General features: G+C 43.8%; 1 long non-coding RNA gene across 5 annotated transcripts; it reads right to left on the reverse strand.

Moving 5' to 3' along the window:
- Positions 1-1,809: 1,809 nt before the first annotated feature.
- LOC136332058 (uncharacterized) lies at positions 1,810-18,229 on the reverse strand. 5 transcript variants are annotated; one of them, XR_010730587.1, is made up of 4 exons: positions 17,863-18,229; positions 9,335-9,455; positions 4,953-5,045; positions 1,810-3,863 (listed from the first exon to the last, which is right to left on the reverse strand). It is a non-coding gene; the product is annotated as an uncharacterized lncRNA (long non-coding RNA). The 5 variants fall into 5 exon arrangements; XR_010730586.1 differs by having other exon boundaries at positions 1,810-5,045; positions 17,977-18,229; XR_010730589.1 differs by having other exon boundaries at positions 1,810-7,089; positions 17,977-18,229.
- Between the last annotated feature and the right edge of the window lie 2,465 nt (positions 18,230-20,694).

Genomic DNA, 20,694 nt, shown 5'->3' on the forward strand with positions numbered 1-20,694 from the left:
AAAAGGCTTTCAGTTCTCCTGTTGTCAGTTTTAAGGAGGGCCTGAGCCAATTAATATCTCCCAATAGCTTCTGGAAGTCATTTAATGTCTGTAGATGGTCTGTCCTGATTTCTAACTTCTGGGGCCGAATTTGCTGTCCCGAGGTGAAGACTGCTGTATCTCTCCAGGTGCTATACAAAGTCCTGCTTCTGTTAAGGAGTGTTCAAGTTGCTGTAAAATAATGAACACCGCATCTTTATCTGGGTGAGCAATAAGAATGTCATCCACATAGTGAATTACATAGCCTTAGGATGTTGCCTCCACACTGGGAAGATGGCTTGGGCAACCTATTTTTTGACACTGTAGGACTATTGGCCACGCCCTGCGGCAAGACTTTCCGTTATGGTTCCATGGGGGCTTGAAAACTGATGGAACTCTGAAAGCAAAACACAATCAGGAGGGCTCAAGGAAATGAAGAAACAATCCTTTAGATCAATAACAATGACATGAAAGTCCCATGGAATAGCAGTGGGAGAGGGCAGTCCTGGTTGTAGATGACCCATAATTTCCAGTTTCCTTTATCACCCTCAAATCCTGCAGCAATCTCCATTTGCCCAACTTTTTCTTGATAACAAATATAGGTGCATTCCAGGAGCTATTAGCTGTAACTGCTCTTGTACTAACTGATCAGCTGCCTCAAGTTTCTCCCGAGAGGGGGGCCATTGGTCAACCCAACAGGATAATCTGATTTCCAAGTAATTGGATCAGCACAATGCATTACTGGGGTAGCAGGAGTTACCAAGGCCCCTATGTTAAATTTTGATACCCTAAACCACATCTCCTGGTATTAGGTGTTACTTCAATGGGGGCACAAACTTCCCGCTCTTTCCCCAACCCTTTGGTGGGCAGAAACCACTGATCAAGCACCTGGGTGCAGACTAATTCCTTGCTACTAACAAGCAGAACTCCCACACCCTTCAAAACATCTCTGCCCCACAGATTAACACAGTCCAGGGAGCACATATGGTTGAAAGTATCCAGAATGACCTTCTTCGTCCTTCCACTGCAGGACTCCAGAGCTCTGCTGAGGGGACTTGCTTTGTCCTCTGCCTTGCAGCTTGATTGCTGCATGAGAAGGCTGGTATCAAAAAGTCCCCTAAACCTGTGCCCCTGTATGGAAATTTCCATTTCAGGGCGGCCTTGGCCTACCTTTTGAATCCAATAAGCGGCATCAGAAGAGCCAAATCCGCGGTCTCCTCAAGGCCCCTTCTGGAGGGTGCGGTCCTGTCTGGTGAGAGGCAAGAGGACTGAGCAATTTTCTTATCAGGGGAGACATAAACTATATTCCTCGGGGTATGAGCCATGACTTTAATCTCCTCAGTTTAATCAGAATCTATTACTCCTGGGAGCACAAAAAATCCTTTCATGGTTAATCCGCTTCTTCCTAATAAGAACTTCCTATCCTAGTATTTCTAGGAAGCAGTCCAAAAATTCCTGTAGGTATAGCCTGAGGTCCCATCTCTAGAGTTAATATGAATAAGGAAATGGAACTGAGGTCCAGTCCTGCACTGGCTGCGGTTCCTCAAGATAACTGGGTGATGTTTGGAATGCTGGCATCAGAATCTGCACCGGAAACCTCGACATTGCCCCTACTGTTTGACGGGGCCAAGGAGGCCCCAGTTTTCCTGACTCACCAGCTGCCGTGAACCAGAGCGGCTAGTAATTCCAGGTCCTGATTGAGAAAGATGTGGAAATGAAGAAATAAACTCGAGGAGAAAAAGGATGGGATCAGAAGGCCTCTGTAACACCATGATAGCTTGCAAGAGAGAATCTCCATCCCCAAAGCCGCTTTATTTATAGAGCAAGGTAAAGTTGTTAGCAAATCAAAGAGATCTTTAAAACAAAGTTACATTTCCAAGGCAACCCAAGAATTCTCCCCAATGCAGCAAAGCCCCACCATACACATAACATCTTAACTTCACAAAACAAAGGGTAAAAAGAAAACTGCCTCCAGTCTCTCCGAGGAACATGGGATAGGACGAGTAGAAACAATACAGCCTCACAGCTAACATAGAGGTGTGGGGGGAAACAGCCTTTAGCAACTTAAGCAAGCAAGTGATGTGGAAGTATGGGCAGAAAGGATTCTGTCATCTTACTGCAAGTCCCCCAGACCTCTGTCTCCCAGAAATCTAAACCAAAAAGACGCTGTTGGCTTGTAGTCCCCAACATACCCCCCCCCTTTTTTTAACTTCAATTTGTGTGCTGTGATTTACACTCGTCTGATTTCCCAGATTCTGATTTGGAGGCAAACTGGAAAAGTACAAAATAAACACAAGATTAATATAGCCAATGCTAACAGATATCAAAACAAGTGTCTTAATACATTGAAGGGATTAAAGCCTTTTAGATTATCAAGTAAATTCTTAGCCAATACAGCAGGATCTATAAGTCTTTGCTGTTTTGAATGTCCCTAATATGTTGATGCAATTTCACCACGTCCGTGTTGGCACCATCACCGTTCCATTCCCTGCACATACAACCCAACCCCATTTCAGTCCCATAGAGAACTGTCACAAGGAACAGGAGTCACACTCAGGAAAAGTCCGCAAGGCACCAGAACTGTTGTCACATTCTCATTCTGTAGTTGGTTTCCAAGTCCCATGACCACTGATTCCAGCGCATTAAGCTGTTGCCTTCAGCTTAATGGGCATTCTGGATCTCTGGAACCAGGCTGCTCTCTAGGGGCTGATGTCGATCTATGATGAGGCTTCACCTTCTTTGTTCCTCGCTGGCATTCAAAGAGGACCTGTTGATGACAAAATTGGAACATACCCTCGCCCCCAAGTTAGTAATTTGATGGAATTTTGCCACTTAGGGCCAGTTAATATATCCCGGGTACAACACGAGAGACTTAGGCCATTGCTCAGCTGGTATAAAATGCCTCTTAGCTGCCGCAAGTCTGAGGAGGGAATATTTTTTTAAGAATTTTAAGTAAAATAAGTAACTGCTCTTGTGTGATGAGTCTCTCCTCCTGACTCATGATGTCTTACCAAATGTTCAGGAGCCCACTGAGGAGCCTCAGCAGACATGGAAAAACACACACATCCTCGGCCCCACAGGAGAACAGGATCTGGCCCTTGCCTAACTCCTGTGAGCGAACACTCCATCGTACTTCAGGGAAGGTTTCCTTATTGGATTTCAGTCTCTGGGCTGCTGAATGGCCCTGCACATCAGCATTCAAAAAAAAAAATTAAAGTAAAAAGCATGATAAAGATTTGCAGGAGTTCCAGGTTCTGACTCCCCCTTTTTCATTTTTTATAACTGACCTTTAAGTGTTTGCTGGGCACGCTCTACAATGCCTTGACCCTGAGGATTGTAAGGAATACCTGTCCTCAGGTTAATTACAAAAGTCTGACAAAATATAGTAAATGCTTTTCTTAGTAACACTCTCATACCTTTCAAAACATTTCTACCCCACTGATTAACAGGCAATCTAGAGAGCACAGAAGACTGAAAAAGTCCCTATGACTGTCCCAGTAGAGCCCAAGCTCTACATAGATCAGGCGCCCCCGATTCAACTTCCCCATCAGGGGGACACTCCTGCTTATCAGCAGGGCTGGCGGCCTCTTTAAGACTACTCCTGAGGTGGCTGTGAGGATTCTACTTATCAGTGCTGACACCAAGTGCCACCAGAGGAAAGACACAACCGACACACAAGTTAGTTGCAAGAACCACAAGCAGTTTATTACTCATAAGTCCTTTTGGCGTGCCTGGGTACAGCTGAAGGGGGTCCCAACGGCATGCTTCCCATTTTAATTTCTGCTTGTTCTAAATGGGGTTTAATCAGTTCCTCCAGAGGAAAACTTCTGTTTACTCTTGATCTACTATTTAAGGCAAAGCATGCTTTGTTAAGAAGTGCTTGCAAATTGTTAAATTTTCATGTATTAATAATGTATGACATTTGACTTTTTATAGCCCATTATGTCTATTATTTCTGATGCTGTTGGGTTATACAGCATATGAAAATTCCAATCTATATTATTTATAGCAGCAAGAGATTGTACTCAGCTGTCTGTAAAATGGGTTCCCTTGATCTGAATCTATGATTTGAGGAGTTTCGAAGCATGTTTTCCACATATTTAATGTCTTAATTGTACTGGCTGAGATGGGTGTTTTGCTACCAAGGCGAACATTATTCCTGTATGTATGTCAAACATCATACATGCATACTTTTGTTGGAAAGGCCATGGCAAGGGTCCAAAAAAATCAACTTGTGCTTGAAAATTTGGTATTTGGAGTCTGTCTAACCCTGGTGGATCTGTTGTCTGGAATGTACATACATTTTTACAGGCTGTACATCTATTAATGCCTCTTTTTTTTATATATATTCTATCTTTGCCTTTGAATTCCTGGTTCTAAACCATTCTAACATTACTGTTTGTCCTGGATGTCCTAACTGGATATGAATTTCCTTTATAAACTCTGGCAAGAAATGTAAGTATTCCTCTTGTATTTTATATTTATCCCCTTCCCTTTTTAACTTGATTGTAGGCCTTGGGGGTATTTTATATTCTCCTGTGTCTTCATCTTTTTCTAACCTTCACTTTATCCCATATGTTTTTGTTGTATCCCTAATATTAGTTTCTTTACCTACCTTAATTCTTGCTAACTTATCTGCTATTTGATTCCCTAGTGTGGTTGGAGAATTACCTGGGGCATGACCTGATATATGGGTTACACAGAGGTTTATGTGTGATGTTAATTTATCTAGTTTTTTCCCAGTGTTCTCTGGACCAGAGGTCCCTTCCATTCCTTTGCCAATTATTTTGTTTCCATTTTCCTGACCATTCTGTTATTCCCTTATATACTGCCACTGAATCAGTAAAAACATACTTTGGGTAGGCCCTTCTCCATAGCACACTCCACTGCCAGGACTCCTATTAGCTCTGCATGTTGAGCCGAGTCAGTCTTACCTTCCCTCGTGAGTGCTGTATTTGTATTTGTCGCCGGGTTGAAAGCTGCTGCTCTCCATTTGGTCGAGTCACCGGCTACGGGGGCTGATCCGTCTGTAAACCAGGCATTTTTCAGTGAGGGTCTATAGTTAGACCCTACCACCCCTAGATTCTCGGGCACCCTTCGGTTCTCGACAATCTGTCTTGGGGGGTCTATCTCCAGTTTGGAGACCTCCTCTGTGAGAAGGGCTGGTTCGCCAGTGCTCGTTATTTCTCTGGAGCTTATGTACCATTTCCATGCCAGTTCTTTCTCCTCAATTTGGGTACCTGCCAATTCCTCGGCCAACATTTTAAGCCATGCTTTGAGGGGTAGTAAAGATCTGACTATTATTGGGTTCTGTCCTGTTAGTGGCTCTGTATGGAGGAGCACTGCATATAGTACCCATATGTTTCTCACAGGGTGAATATTTACTGTGGCAGTATGGGAATCTTTGCAACCGAAAGCCTACTGGTATTCTTTTATCACTTGGTCCTTTTTTATATAGGCCCCAACAACCGTGAGTTCCAGTAAATATTATGTCTAATGTGACTGTGTCTCCTGGTTTTGGTGCTGCTAATTTTTGATTGGTGCTCTAAATATTCTTTTAATTGTTCTAGGGCTTCTTGTTGCTCTTTCCCCCATGTAACATCTATTGCCTTCCTAGTTACTTCTGCTAATGCTGACAAGTATGGGATGTGAATTCTCCAGTATGCAAATAATCCCATTAACTATTGGGCTTCCTTTTTATTACTGGGAGCCTTAATGCTAAGTATTTTATTTACTACCTTTTCTGGTATTTTCCTAGAAATACTCATCGGGGCTCCACGGAATTCCTAAAAATTTTACTTCTGTCCCTGGCAGTTGTATTTTTTCTGTATTGTCCATCCTGTTCTTTTCAATTGTTCTACAAGTTTAAGTCTTTCTGAAGGTTTTCTTTATTTTCACTATATGTTGTTATATCATCAATATATGTAATAATTTGATTGGTAATCCTTTGGATTTATGCTAGATGCTAATAAATTACGTGCAATTGCTGGTGAATTTTTGTATCCCTGTGTGCACACTTGGGGAGTCTCATCCTCTGCCTTTAGTTTAGTTTTCTTGTACTCAAGTCCCTGTTCAGGTGCCACCTGCTGCAAACCAGCATGGCTATTAATTCTAGGTCCTGAGTGAGAGCACCCCCAAAGCTGCTTTATTTATAGGGCATGGTAAAGTCATTAGCAAAACAATGAGATTTTTAAAACAAAGTCACATTTCCAAGGCATCCCAAGAATCACCTCAAGTGCAGAAAACCCCCCACCATGCATAACATCTTAACTTCACACAACAAAGAATAAAAAGAAAACTGCCTCCAGTGTCTCCGAGGAACATGGAATAGGACCAGTGCAAACAATCCAGCATCACAGCTAACATGGGTGTGGGGAAAAACTTAGCCTTAAGCAACTAAATCAAGCAAATGAGGTGGGGTTGGGCAGCTTACTGCCAGTCTCCCACACCTGTCCCCCACAAATCTAAACCACAAGGACCCTGTTGGCTTGCGGTCTCCAACAACCTGCCCTTCGGCAGTGTATTTAGATTTACACTCACTTGCCCAGTGTTTCCCTCTCCTGCAGCGTGGGCAGAGGCCCAGAGATTTGGGAGCTGACTGTCCTTGCAGGGGAGGCGGAGGCTGGCTTCCTAAGGACTAGGGCAATTTTTGGCAAAATGCCCTGAACCCCCACACCTAAAACAGGACCCTGTGGCAGATGTGCTCCTTTGGCCTCCCTTTCTTGGCTCACTTGGTCCTTTGTCAAAATATTGTCCTGGTAGCCTCCCTTGGAGTGCCGCAGCAATGGCCAAACCTAGTATATACGAAGGTCCAATATCAGCACATACTCTTATGTAATCCTCTATATCTCCCTCCTTTCCGTAAGTCCGGAGGGCCGCCCGACAGGCAGAGTTAGCATTTTCATATGCCAGGTGCTTTACTACAATCATTCCAGCCTCCTTGTCTCCTATAGTCCTTTCAACTGCCTGTTGCAGCCGCGAGACAAATTCTTGAAATAGTTCCTCTGGTCCCTGCCGAATGTTGCTCAATTTCTCCGTCTTAGTACCTGTAGCAGGTAGGCGTCTCCATACCTGTGTGGCAATTTGACTGATCTGTAGATAGGTAGCTGGCTGATACTCTAACTGAGCCACCATTGGGGCATACTGACCCTCCCCAGTCAACATATCAGCTGTGATGGCAACCTGTTGTAGTCTTTCAGCCTGTTCAGCGGCTCGTTCATAAAATTCACATTTCCACAGTAAGTAATCACCCCCGGAGAGACAGGCACGAGCAATCGCCTTCCAATCATGTGGTGGAAGGGCCTCTTCACCAATAGTATCTAATAAGTTAAGTGTGAAAGGAGCAGTAGGCCCATATTGAGCACAAGCAAGTTTAAGTTCTTTAAGAGTTTTAAAAGGTAAAGGCTCATGCACCACGTTTCCTTGGCTATCTCGTCTCATCACAGCGGGGAAGCGTGCAAAGCCAGACATTGTCTCTCCTAAATCTCGAGCCTGATCTAAGGCTTGCTGGAGCGGGGATCTCCAAGGATCATAAATAAAAATACCCCGCTTTGAGACAGGTACACGCCTGTGCTTCCTGGAAGCACCCTGCGGCTCCCGGGGAGGATAAGATGGAGCAGAGGGCTGAACATAAGCAGCAATGGGCAGCGGAGGCGCCAAAGTTGTGAATGTTTTTATATCTCCTTCATACTTGAAGGATAGCTTTGATGGGTATAGTATTCTTGGCTGAAAGTTCCTCTCTTTCAGGGCTTTAAATATTGGGGTCCACTCTCTTCTAGCTTGTAGAGTTTCTGCTGAGAAATCTGATGATAATCTAATAGGCCTTCCTTTATATGTTGTACTCTTCTTTTCCCTGGCTGCCTTGAGAATTTTTTCTTTGTCATTGGTTTGTGTCATCTTTATTATGATGTGCCTTGGAGTGGGTTTGTTGGGGTTAAGAAAACTTGGTGTTCTGTTTGCTTCTTGAATTTGAGGCTTTAGTTCCTTCCACAGGCTTGGGAAGTTCTCGTCTATTATTTGTTTGAGTATATTCTCCATTCCATTTTCTTTCTCTTCTCCCTCTGATATACCTATTATTCTTATGTTATTCTTTCTGATGGAGTCAGACAATTCCTGTAGGGCTTTCTCATTTTTTATTATTTTTGAGTCTCTTTCTTCTTCTCTCTGTTGTGCCTCAAGTTGTTTGTCTTCTATTTCACTAATCCTATCTTCAATCTGGGCTGTTCTGTTAGCTAAGCTTGTTACCTCGTTTTTCAGCTCGTGAATTGAGTTTTTCATTTCTGTTTGATTTGTTTTTATAGTTTCAATTTCCTTGGTAATATATTCTTTGTGTTCATTGAGTTGTTTTCTGATCTCCCTATATTGCCTTTCTGTGTTTTCTTGTATATCTCTGAGTATTTTTAAGATTTCTAGTTTAAATTCTCTGTCATTTAGCTCCAAGGCTTCCAATATGTTACGTCTTTTCTCCATAGATTTTTCCACATCTATTTGTGTTACCTCTCTTTCTTTTGTATCCATAATATTCGATTTCCTCTTTCTTATCGGCATCTGAGGGTGGTCTTATTGATAGCACTAATTAGAATTAATAAAGAGTAAAAAGAAAAAGAAAAAAAAAAGGGTAAAACACCCCACAAAAAAAAAACAGTAATAATTTATTATTTCCCCCTTTTTTTCTCTCTTCTCTTTCCCTCCTCTCCCCTCCTCAGGGAAATATCGTGGAGGCGCCAAAGTTAAGGCATCCATAGGCACTATGCCAATATCTTCCGAATCATCCTCTGAGTCAATCTCAGACTCAGAAATGTCTAGTTCTCTTCCCTTCTCTTTCCCACATTTTCCTTCTTCTTCCTTCTCTAACTGATACTCCTCCTGCAAAGGTTCCCCATCATGTGATTTTTTAGGCAAAGGTTTAATACCTTTCTTTTCATTCTCTCCCTGTTTGTCTGCTGTGCCTGCAACCCCTGCTACTACAAGAGGGGCTTTCTCTTGTTCATGAGTTGAATAGAGACAATCTCGCAGCAGGCTCCACAAAGACAAAGTCTCAGTGGGTACCTTGGAAGGCCCATGAACTGTATGATTTTGCAGGCACTGACCCACCCGTTCCCACGTAGCCAAATTAACTGTCCCTTCCTCTAGGAACCAGGGGCATATTTCCTGAATATACTGCAAAAAGCATTCCAATTGCAAAGTTCGCACATGGCATCCGTCTGCTTTAAGCAGAAGCGTAAGCATTTGTACAAAAAGGTCCCTTTCTTTTGACCCTTGCTGTCCCATAGCGTTTTACTCCCGACAGTACTCGCCCCCAAAATTTCCAACTTACTGCGTGCACTCAGGGAGTTCCCTCACCTCCACCGTTTGCCTTCAGTTTCGTTTTCTTGTACTCAGGTCCCCGTTCTGGAGCCACTTGTCACAAAACAGTGCAACTCATAACTGACCAGGTCCTAAGGGAGAACGGTGGGGAATGAGAAAATAGACACAGAGAGACAAGACATGAATTGGGAGGTCTCTGTAGGCTGATGACCTATTAGAGCCCTGATATTTTTAGTCAGCTTTATTGTATAGTGCAGAAACCAGGAAGTTAGTCAAACAAGGAAGTCTCTGAGACAAAAGTCATATTTCTGTAACTTTGCCAGGAACAATCTCACCGTGCATAACATGCTTATCAAGCATAACATCTTAACTTGCATTTCTTGACAAAAGGAAAGGAATGCAGACTGCCTCAAGCAAACTCAATCAAACAAAAAATGTAGAGAAAGGTTAGCCTTTGGCTGAACCCTGTATTGCAAGGGCCATGTCAGCTTATAGTCTGTCTCCCACACGTGGGGTCAGAGGCTTAAGTATGGGATCATAGACATGATCCCATGGTTACTGCTTGAAGCCAGGTTACTGGTTTGAATAATGCTCAACTGGAGCCCCCAAGTCAAGGCACATATGAGAAAGCAATCAATAAACAACTAAATTGCCACAACTAGCCTGACCAGCTGGTGGCGCAGTGGATAAAACATCGGACTGGGATGTGGCAGACCCAGGTTCAAAACCACGAGGTCACTGGCTTGAGCAGGGACTCATCTGGTTTGAGCATGGCTCACCAGCTTGAGTCTAAGGTCGCTGGCTTGAGCAAGGGGTCACCCAGTCTGCCACAGCCTCCAGGTCAAGGCACATATGAGAAAGTAATTAATGAACAACTAAGGTGCTGCAACAAAGAATTGATGCTTCTCATATCTCTCCTTTTGGGTCTGTCCTTATCTGTCCATCTCTCTCTCTCTCTGTTTCTGTCACACACACAAAAAATGCCACAACTGCCTGACCAGGCGGTGGCACAGTGGATAGAGCGTCGGACTGCGATGCGGAAGACCCAGGTTCGAGACCCCCGAGGTTGCCAGCTTAAGCATGGGCTCATCTGGTTTGACAAAAGCTCACCAGCTTGAGCCCAAGGTCGCTGGCTCAATCAAGGGGTTACTCAATCTGCTGAAGGCCCGCGGTCAAGGCACATATGAGAAAGCAATCAATGAACAACTAAGGTGTGGGAAACACAAAATAACATGAAGAAACTGGGTTTGAGAACAGTGCAAGACCTGTAGTGGTACAGGGGATGAAGCCTTAACCTGGGACACTGAGGCTGCTGTTCAAAACCCTGGGCTTTCCAGGTCAAGGCACACAGAAGAAGCAACAATTATGCTTCTTCTCATCTTTCTCCCTTCCTGTCTGCCCGTCTCTCTCTCTCTCTCTCTCTCTCTCTTTCTCTCTCTCTCCAAAAAAACAATAATAATACTAATAATAATAAAAGGGAATTTTCTTAATCCAAAAAACCATATATAGCAAAAAACCTGTAACAGAAATCACACTTAAGGGTAAAACAACAAAAAAATTTCCCTACTGTGATCAATATTTCCAGTCTACATTATAGTATATTCCTTGTCCTGGCCAGGATAAAGCAAAGAAAAGAAAGAAAAACTGTAAGGATAGAAAAGAATGAAATACAACTGTCATACTTTCTTTATGTTATGACAGTTTATAAAGAAAAAAAGCCCTAGAATCTTTACATATATTAATAAAATTAACAAAGTCTTACAACATAGATAAAAATCAATGTAGACTACTGTATATCTATATAGTAACAAACAATTAAAAATACCAAAAAAATAACTTTTAAAGTCTGTAAAACAAGCCACAGAATGTGAGACCATCTCTGCAATATATGATATATTACTAAATACAGCTTATATGTAATATATATAAATAACAAGTCAATTTTTTTTAAATGGGCAGAAAACTCAGTAAGAATTGGGCAAAAGAATGTCATAAGAAATCCAATCTTCAGGAAACAGCTTATTGATTACCTATTGATAGGGAAATGTATATTAAAACTACAGTGAGATACTAATTCAAGTCCCACTAGATGGACCAAATGCAAAAGATCTGACAATACTGAGGGTTGGCAAGGATCTAAAGCAAAACAGCCTCCACACACTGCTCAGGGGTGCAAGTTAGAACTCCTGTAGGAAGATCATGGCACTGGCTAGTAACATTGTTATAATCTAGCAACATGACTCCTAAATAAATATCCTAGAAAACTTAAGAGACATTTAAACCAGGATATGTATACAAGAGCACTTACAATTTATAACAGCCAAAAGTGAGGAACAACTCCAAGTCCTCCCAAAAATGGATGGACTACTATAAGTTTTTTGTTTTTTTGTTTTTAAGTGAGAGGAGGGGAGATAGTGAGACAGATTTGTCAGAAGCCAATCCACAACTGCTGGCTGACAAGGTCACAGCAGGAGAAGACCCACAACTGCTGGCTGACAAGGTCACAGCAGAAGATGATCAAAAACTGCTGATTGACAAAGTCACAGCAGAGAAGACCAATGGCTGCAGGTTGACAAAGTCACCCAAAGGAGAGGCACAATACTTCCCCCTTTGACTTTTTGAATTAATCTGGCCTTATATCCCCCCTTTTTCTGGATGTGTGCTATTATTTATGACACAGGGATAATAGTACCATGCTTTCCCTGTAGATTCGTAGTAATTTCTTTGGAAATGAGACAGAGGGTGTGAGTTCCACAGAAAAGCCTGTAAGCCTCTTGAACTGGGCTCATAGACATAAGAGGCTGGCTATGATATCCCTCGTAAAGGGTTAAGTCTGTAGGAGAATTCCTTCTTAATCATGTTAGAAAGAATAGATTGTGACTTGTGAATGGGTAGGAGGCAGTGGCTGTGCACAGAGCACCTTTCAGCCTTCACTTAATTCAACATTTTTCCTCCCTAGCCTTTTCATGTGATAGAATAGAGAAACATTCCTTTCTTCTTGCTTATCTGATATGCAGATAGTGGTACACTCTGAGAAGACTAGAGTTAGAACTTAACTAGTGTATAAATATAGTAAATAAATAATATTTGACTAGACAATAGAATCTTAGGTAAGGTGTAGTAGAATGGTCCATTGTGTGGCCTAGGATGACAGCGCAGTCGGCAAGAAAATGTTTTACTAAGAGAATTGTTTTTTGACTGAAGGCAGTTGCTGGGCTTTCTCAGTGAGATGTTCTCATGAGATTTATGTACTTTCCAAGATTTTTTGATAATGAGAGGAATGTGGGGGAATCCATGGAAGTAATAAAAGTTAATGTCTTCTGAAATTATGTTGCTACCAGGCTATCTTGCAAGTGGACTCTGTATATCTTTGGGTGAAAGCTACTCTTAATGTTATGTCAATTTCCTTATGGGCAAGCCTTTTAGAATCTTGTGAGAAAAAGTAGGACACTGCATAAACTCAAGGCCATTTACCTGAGCAAGCGGTGGTCCTTTGTTAGTCCTTAATGATTTCATCTGCTAATCTCTCTCTGCCCCTTGACTCACAATAGCAGTAAAGTTGAGTTAATTGTTAGTACTAATCCTTTAAAAGCTTTTACCAATGTTGTTATCACTATTCAAGTTATTTTGTAGTTGTACTTTGAATGATTTGCTACCTGGTTTATAGTTTATAAATATAAATTAACTGTTATCTGGAAATGCGTAACCATAGTAAAACAAAAGCAATAATTAACACCATGTAATTGTAATTTAGTGTGTGTGTATATAAAAAAAAAAAAAAGCTATACTAGCATTTGGCAGAGATGCCTGGCAGTAAATGCTAACTAGAGAATAAAGAGAAAGAAAAGAATTCGGCTCTCTCACTCGATTCGCGCCGACGCCGTCTCCTCCTGTGGGACCCCTGGATCCCCCCGGGGCTGGACCCCAGCACAGATTCCGGCATGTGCCCCAACCACGATCCACCCAGCAACCCCATCATGCACCAGTGTTTGAATCGACCAAGCTATCTTCAGTGCCTGAGGCTTATGCTGGGACCAACTGAGGTATTCTCAGCACCAGAAGCCCACACTTGAACCAATCCAGCCACTGGCTGTGGGATGAGAAGAGGGAAAAAAGAGGGAGAAAGGGAAAAAGAAGCAGATGGTCACTTCTCCTTGAGTGCCCTGACCCAGAATCAAACTGGGATGTCCACATGCTGGGCTGACACTCCAGGGCCTCCTAGAAGATTTTTTTTTTTTAACTTTTCAGTATTTTCAACAGAATTAATAAATATGGGTCATGTATATATGATAACCTCAAGTGGTAAGAAATTATTCACTTAACTTTTTTAAAAAGCATAAAAATCCTAAAATAAGAAACATACCCAAATTTTAACTACTGTTGTCTCTAAGTAGTATATAGTTTGGGGAAACTGGCTTGTTTCTCATTGCCTGTGTCTTGATCAACCAGAAAAGAAACAGTCAAGGAAAATCTACAAAAACCTTAAGAACAAAAGGCAGAAGTCACACCTTTCATAACACATATTATTGCAGATTATCTTAATCACTTTTGAAAATTAGTACCTCAGATCCAATTCCAACATGTATGCAGAGGCTTCCCCACACTAACAAGCAACTTTTGGTCACCAAGTTTATCTGAGGTCCTGGCAGGTTAACTCAGTAGTAGAGCATTGGCCTGACCTGTGGGTGTCCTGGTTTAATGCTGAAATGCTGACCAGGGCACAGAGGAGAAGCGACCATCTGCTTCTCCACCCCTCCCTCTTCTCTGTTTCTCTCCTTCTCTCTCTCTCTCCCCTCCTGCAGCCATGCTGTGTTGTGGACCATAAATGGCAGAAAGCCATTATAGACTAGAGGCTTAGCAAAAGGCTAAGTTCTCCCCCCTCTGTTGACCGAGGGCGCACCACTAAGACTCTAGACCCAAGTGTGTGGGTAAAACAGAAGAAAAAGTTTATTACACTCGCGTGAGGGCTCAAGGCAAGGAGGTAGCCAAGAGCCCCGAACAACTTCAGCAAGCAAGTTTTATACATTATTTCAGGGAGGGGAGGAGACACCCAGGAATTCAGGAGTCATGAGATAGGGAAGTTGCAACGGCTCTCTGGGTGATTGCCCCAGGTGCTTGCGGAAGAGCAAGCACCTATGATTACATCGGGGCCAGGCGGGCCAGTTCCTGTTCTGCAAGCCAAGATTAGCCAAGCAAAGGACAGATGGAATTTTCTATTTTTACTGTTACACTAGCTCTAAGCACATTTCTCAGTGGTTTATGGTAGGGAGCGGTCAATTCCTGCTTTCTTTAATTTTAGTCAAAAGGTCAAGCAGAATTTTTCCACTCACGGTTACACTCCACCTCCATATTGGCTATGATGCTGAGTATTTGCACCCACTTCACTTGCTTCCTTAAGTTGCTGGAAGCAATTTACATGCCCTTTCTCTTATCTTACTCTTTTGTTTGTTCAGATGTTGGTAGACTTCACTAATGCATCCTGTTTATACCTTGGGAGAGTTCCTGTTTTAGCCTTGGATGTGTAACTTTGTATCAAGGACTTCCTAGATTTGCCTATGGCTATATAATAAAGAGCAAACTGGGGCTTTGGGGCACTCCGATATTGCCATCAGCATTTGAAGAGTCCCTCGGTCCCATTTTTTTCTTAATAAGTGTGTTTCCTTAATTCCCCACCGTTATCAGGAGACTTGCTGGTCCGCAGCAATGTTGCATGGCCTTGACTCAGGCACTAAAAGTAGTTTGTTGCAGAGCAGCACCCAGTAGGGGTTTTGCCTGGTGGGGCAGGGTCAGGAGGTCTGTCTCTGCCTCCCCATCTCTCACTTAATAAAAAATAAATTTCAAAAAGGTTATCTGAAAATTCAACTCAATTCTGACACTACATACCCAGGAACAGAATCAGATAAGAATCAGGTAAAAGGCTCAGTCCCAGAAAACCACCCTCCACTCCAGCTGCTGAGGTCTAAGGTTAACAGGATCTCCGACCCACTGCATATAAAGAGGTTCCAACAAACCCCTTCTTGTGTTCCATTCATTTTCCATAACAGCTCACAGAAGTCAAGAAAACTCACTAGATTGGTTCGTTACAAAGAATACTAAAGGATACCCACAAACAGCCAGATAATGAGACACGTAGGTGGAGATCCCGAAGGAGTGAGAAAAAAGGAGCTCTGTCCACAAGGAGCATGAGGCCAAAAACCAGTGGCACACAGAAGTGTTCTGGTTCTCCAGCATGGATGCTTTCTAAGAAAAAGGGGCCAAGAGCTGTCCTTTTGGTTTTTATGCAGGTTTAAGTAGCCATGATAGACTAATTTTCTGGCCACTGACAAGAGATTCATTCAACCTTGCCGTGAACCAGGGCAGCTCCTAATTGTGAAGGTCTTGAGTGGAATCGTGAGGGATTAGGAAATAAACACAGAGAGAAAAAGAATGGGATCGGGAGGTCTCTCTATAGGCTGACCCTACAAGAGCCATCTGCACTGCCAAAAAGCTTTATTTTTATAGTGTAGAGCAAAGTTATTTTGCAAAGCAGAGAGCTCAGATACAAAGTCACCTCTGAGGTAAACCAAGAATTCTCCCAAGTGAAGAAAACCCCCCACCATGCACAATATCTAAACTTCACACAACAAAGGGTAAAATGAAAATTGCCTTTAGCAAGCGAGGGATATGGGGGATGGGACAAGTAGAAACAATCAGCATCACAGCTAACATGGGGGTGTGGGGAAGGGCATGTAAATTGCCTTTATCAATTTAATCAAACAATCAGAGGCTGTGGGGAAGAGCTTAGCCTCTGGCTTAACCCTTAAACTGCAAGGATCTTTGTCAGCCTGCAGTCTCCCACACAACCTCAATCCGAGAGGTAAAGTAGGGTTGGGGAAGAAGATTTAAAATCCTAATCTTCACATCACAAGGCTGCTTCTCCTGGCAACCAGCCACCATCCTAGGGTGGGGCGCAAAAGTCACCTCATTAACTTAAAACACTCTTAACATTCTTCACATTTATATTCCAAAGGTTTGGAGAGCTGTAAACCAGGAACCGTAAAGATCTAATGTGGTAAAACTGCAATATCGCAACTTGAAAGTATTTCTATTTTTCACAGAAAGAGAGAGAGGTGGGGATGACTTGGGGGTCCCACTGAGGTAGAAGACGAACAATGCCACACTAAAGATCTGTCAGCTATGAGAAGAATTACAGACCCAGAATGCTTGTTCCTATGATCTGAATCTGTGGACTCAAAATTACTGAACCTTCCGAGCCCATCATACTTCAATTACCACAACCATCAAACACCGACTACCAAAACTCCCCAAAAAGTAATCCCTAGCCCCTTCTGAGGGAGGAGAAACCAGAAGCATGCAGAGGAGAGGGGGCCTGCAATGTCTGGGGTCTTACACTCCCGTCTGTGACCTCAATGTTCTTGACTGAGGGAACAAGGGCAGACAGAAAAGTTTGAAAAGCAAACCGCCTGACCTTTGGTGGCGCAGTGGAAACGGGCGTCGACCTGGAACGCTAAGGTCGCCGGTTCGAAATCCCAGGCTTCCCGAGTCAAGGCACATCCGAGAAGCAACCATGAGATGACGCTTTCTGCTCCTCTCCCACCTCCCACTCTCTCCTCTCTCTAAAATATCAATAAATACAATCTTTAAAAAGGAAAAAAAGCGAGAAACACTTTAAAAAAGAAAAAAGAGCCCTGGCCGGTTGGCTCAGCGGTAGAGCGTCGGCCTAGCGTGCGGAGGACCCGGGTTCGATTCCCGGCCAGGGCACATAGGAGAAGCGCCCATTTGCTTCTCCACCCCTCCGCCGCGCCTTCCTCTCTGTCTCTCTCTTCCCCTCCCGCAGCCAAGGCTCCATTGGAGCAAAGATGGCCCGGGCGCTGGGGATGGCTCTGTGGCCTCTGCCTCAGACGCTAGAGTGGCTCTGGTCGCAACATGGCGACGCCCAGGGTGGGCAGAGCATCGCCCCCTGGTGGGCAGAGCGTCGCCCCCTGGTGGGCGTGCCGGGTGGATCCCGGTCGGGCGCATGCGGGAGTCTGTCTGACTGTCTCTCCCTGTTTCCAGCTTCAGAAAAATGCAAAAAAAAAAAAAAATTAATAAATAAAAAAAAAGAAAAACAACAAACCACAAGTGTGGCCCTTGCTCGTTATCAGCTCCTTGAAATGAACTTGCAGCTCCAGTAAAAAGAATGAGTAATAAGATTAAGGACAGACCCTCTGGCCTCCTCTTCCCTTCCCCTCCCTAAGACAGGAAAGTCACCTAGGCTTGAAAACAAAGAAGTCATAGGAATCAGGCATTTGTCACATAAAAGCTAAAGCTGTAAAAGTATATAAGATGTAAGAAATCTAACTTCGGGGAGCATGGCTTTTGTTGCCTCTTTTAGGGGTCACGCAGCTCCTCCGGCTAAATAAATCCTACTTCCTTCACCAGGTGGTCTGGGAGTTTTTGCCCTCCTTTGATTCCTGCAATACTTCTGGCCCAGGCCCGTAACTGACCGCCATAACCTGACCCTGTCCCTCGACACCACCACTCACAGCCCAGCCTCACCGTCGGTCACTCTCCACAGTCGGACCCCCAGCCACTGCCAAGCGCCCCCACGCTGTCCTCAGCGAGTACGAATGCCACCAACGTCCTCAAGCTGGTTCTTATTAAAGGTCTCACCAGCACACGGGGAACTCCAGACTCGCACACGGAGAACTCCAAACTACATTGCACCACGCGGGAGATTTAAGAAGCATTCCATTACTTCCGCTGTCGGTCCCCACACTGGGCGGAACTCCTCTTTGCTCCGCGGGGGCAGTTTGATGAAAAGGGCCGCTTTCCTGCCAAAGACCCGGATTCTTTTCGGCGGAAAAGTAATATGGCCGCACCCATTATGACTTCATAATGGGAGCGAACATCTTGAAAGGTGTATCCATGGAAACGAACGAGCTCGAGGACCACGCCTCGGCAGAGGCCTCACGCATGCTCAGTAGCGTGCCAGAACTCGCCCATACCCACCCAAGACCATAGCAGCGCCTGCCCCTCAGTAAAGGCCGCTGGCTATTGAGACGCCTGGGACCAGGGAAGTTAAGCACGCCTCTCAGCAAATGCCATCATATTCGAGTGAACGTAGTTGTGCCTACAGCAGAGATGAGGTTCTTTACCCAAGAAAAGAGAAGGCTTGTGATAAAAGAGGCAGTGTTCTGGGAGTACACTGTAGGCAAGTGTATTGAAAAGTAATTTAGGATATTTGGAAGGGGGAAATGGAGAAGAATCACTGGGCCTGATAAGAGAGAGAAGCCATCAGCCAGGACAGGGTTCCTCGATATTCATTAAGTCGGGTCAGTGCAGGAGGTGGAGCTCAGATGTGGTGAGCTCTGGACTTTGCCTAGAGACCAGCCAGTTCTAGGAGTGGGGCAGGGGGGTGGGCAGTATCAGGAATGTGGTTTCTTGTCGCTAGAGTAGGAACTGTTGAGAGACCTAAACTGCCTGACCAACTGCCTGACCTGTGGTGGCGCAGTGGATAAAGCGTCAACCTGGAAACGCTGAGGTTGCTGGTTCAAAACTCTGGCTTCCCGGGTCAAGGCACATATGGGAGTTGATGCTTCCTTCTCTCTCCCCTCCCCCCCCCCATCTTCCCTCTCTATAATAAATAAATAAATAAAATTTTTTAAAAAAAGTGGAGATACTTCTGAGCGCATCTCGTGGCCTCTACAGTTAAAACCAGCCAGCCCCTACTCCAAACGTTAGCTTGTTAATATGGTGCGAAATTCTGGCCAGGGCACACAGAAATGTCCATCTGCTTCTCCACCTCTCCCCTTCTCTCTCTCACACACACTCTCTCTGCTCTCCTTCCTCCTGCAGCCATGGTTCATTTGAGCTAGTTGGTTCTTGGTGCTGAGGATGCCACCAATGGCTTTACCTCAGGTGCTAAAAAATAGCTCAGTTGGGGAGGAACAAATTAACAGAGCATCCCTAGTGGGTTTCTGGAGTGGGTCCTGGTGGGGGCACTTGTGGGAGTCTGTCTCTCTGCCTCTCCACCTCTCATAATAATAAAATATGCTGGGAAATGATACTTCATCTGAATGCCTCAAGCCTAACTGTGATTTGGTGATGTCACATTAAGTATGTGATTTAAATTCCTCTTCAAATTGCAGATTTTTTTGAAGATTTTTTTTTTTTACTTTCTGACGACAAAGTGGAGACTCAGGCTCAAATAGGATTTGTCATGTATTGGGCAGATAAAATATATTAAGCTCACTTTGTTAAAGATGGCGCTGCCCATGTGGAAGCCCTTTGCCCAAGTGATATTTGTTGCCCTTCTTGGGATGGGCGTGATTATATTAATGTGTGTTGGGGGCGGTCTGTGGTCAGGCAGGATCCTTGTTGCCTGGGGCTTGGTTTTCGGACTAAGCCTTTCCCACCTTTTTTGATGTGGGGTGGTGCACTCTCATGAGAATCCCATTATGCCTCAGATAAGTGACTTTGTATTAGAGGCTTCTCTATTTGTACATTGGATTAAAGGTTTGGATTTCTACACTATAAAGTGGGGCAGACTGGGAGCTTGCTCTCTCTCAGCTCCTGAGATTAGCATTAGAGGAGAGAGCAGAGAAAGGCCACGTGGAGGAGAGGAGAGGTAGCCAAGATGGTGGAGTGTTGAAGGAGAAGCCAGTTTGTGCAGTGTGTGCAGAGAGGAGATGAGGAGCAGAGGTGAATGAGACTGGTGAGGTTAGAAACCTTTGATTCTAGGAAGCTCAGATAAGTCAGTGGCTTTGTGAGCACTGAATGGGTTTTGGAGCCCAGGGTGTGTTTTTACTTGCCCGCCAGGTGCAAACTAGAATTAAAGCTAATGGCTCCATTGTTCTTGGCTCCATTGTTTCATTACCATCTGTCTGAATTCAATACAAACCTGCCTGGGCCAGGTGGCTGTGATGGTGGCCATGGATACTGACCATGCATCATGTTAATGTGACTTGCCTGTTGTCCACCTATAGCAAAATCTGGTGTATAAATGGAAAACCCAGGTTCCTGAGCCCAACATAGTGTCTCTCTGAACCTGGATGGTCCATTAATCTCCCATTTTCAGTGGGTTACTCAGTTGATTCTTTTTTTTACTCAGTTGATTCTTATGCAGACTAAGGTCTGAAAAAAAATGTATTTGAAAGCCATTTGAACTAAAGGATCCTGTCTCTTAAAAGTGTGTGTGCTGTGCAGTGGACTACAGTTTCTGGCATAGAGATCCTAAAACTTTTGAAATTTCCTAAAGAATGAGACAGAAAACAAAATATTAGTTATTTACCTTGATTGCTATTGTCTGCCGTTGACAAGGAATTTCTATGAGTTCAGAAAAAGCCACTAAGGAAGAATAAAAATAAACATACCAGAAATTTCAGGATT

The sequence above is a fragment of the Saccopteryx bilineata genome, chromosome 3 (assembly GCF_036850765.1).
Source record: "Saccopteryx bilineata isolate mSacBil1 chromosome 3, mSacBil1_pri_phased_curated, whole genome shotgun sequence".
In the NCBI taxonomy this organism is placed as follows: Eukaryota; Metazoa; Chordata; class Mammalia; order Chiroptera; family Emballonuridae; genus Saccopteryx; species Saccopteryx bilineata.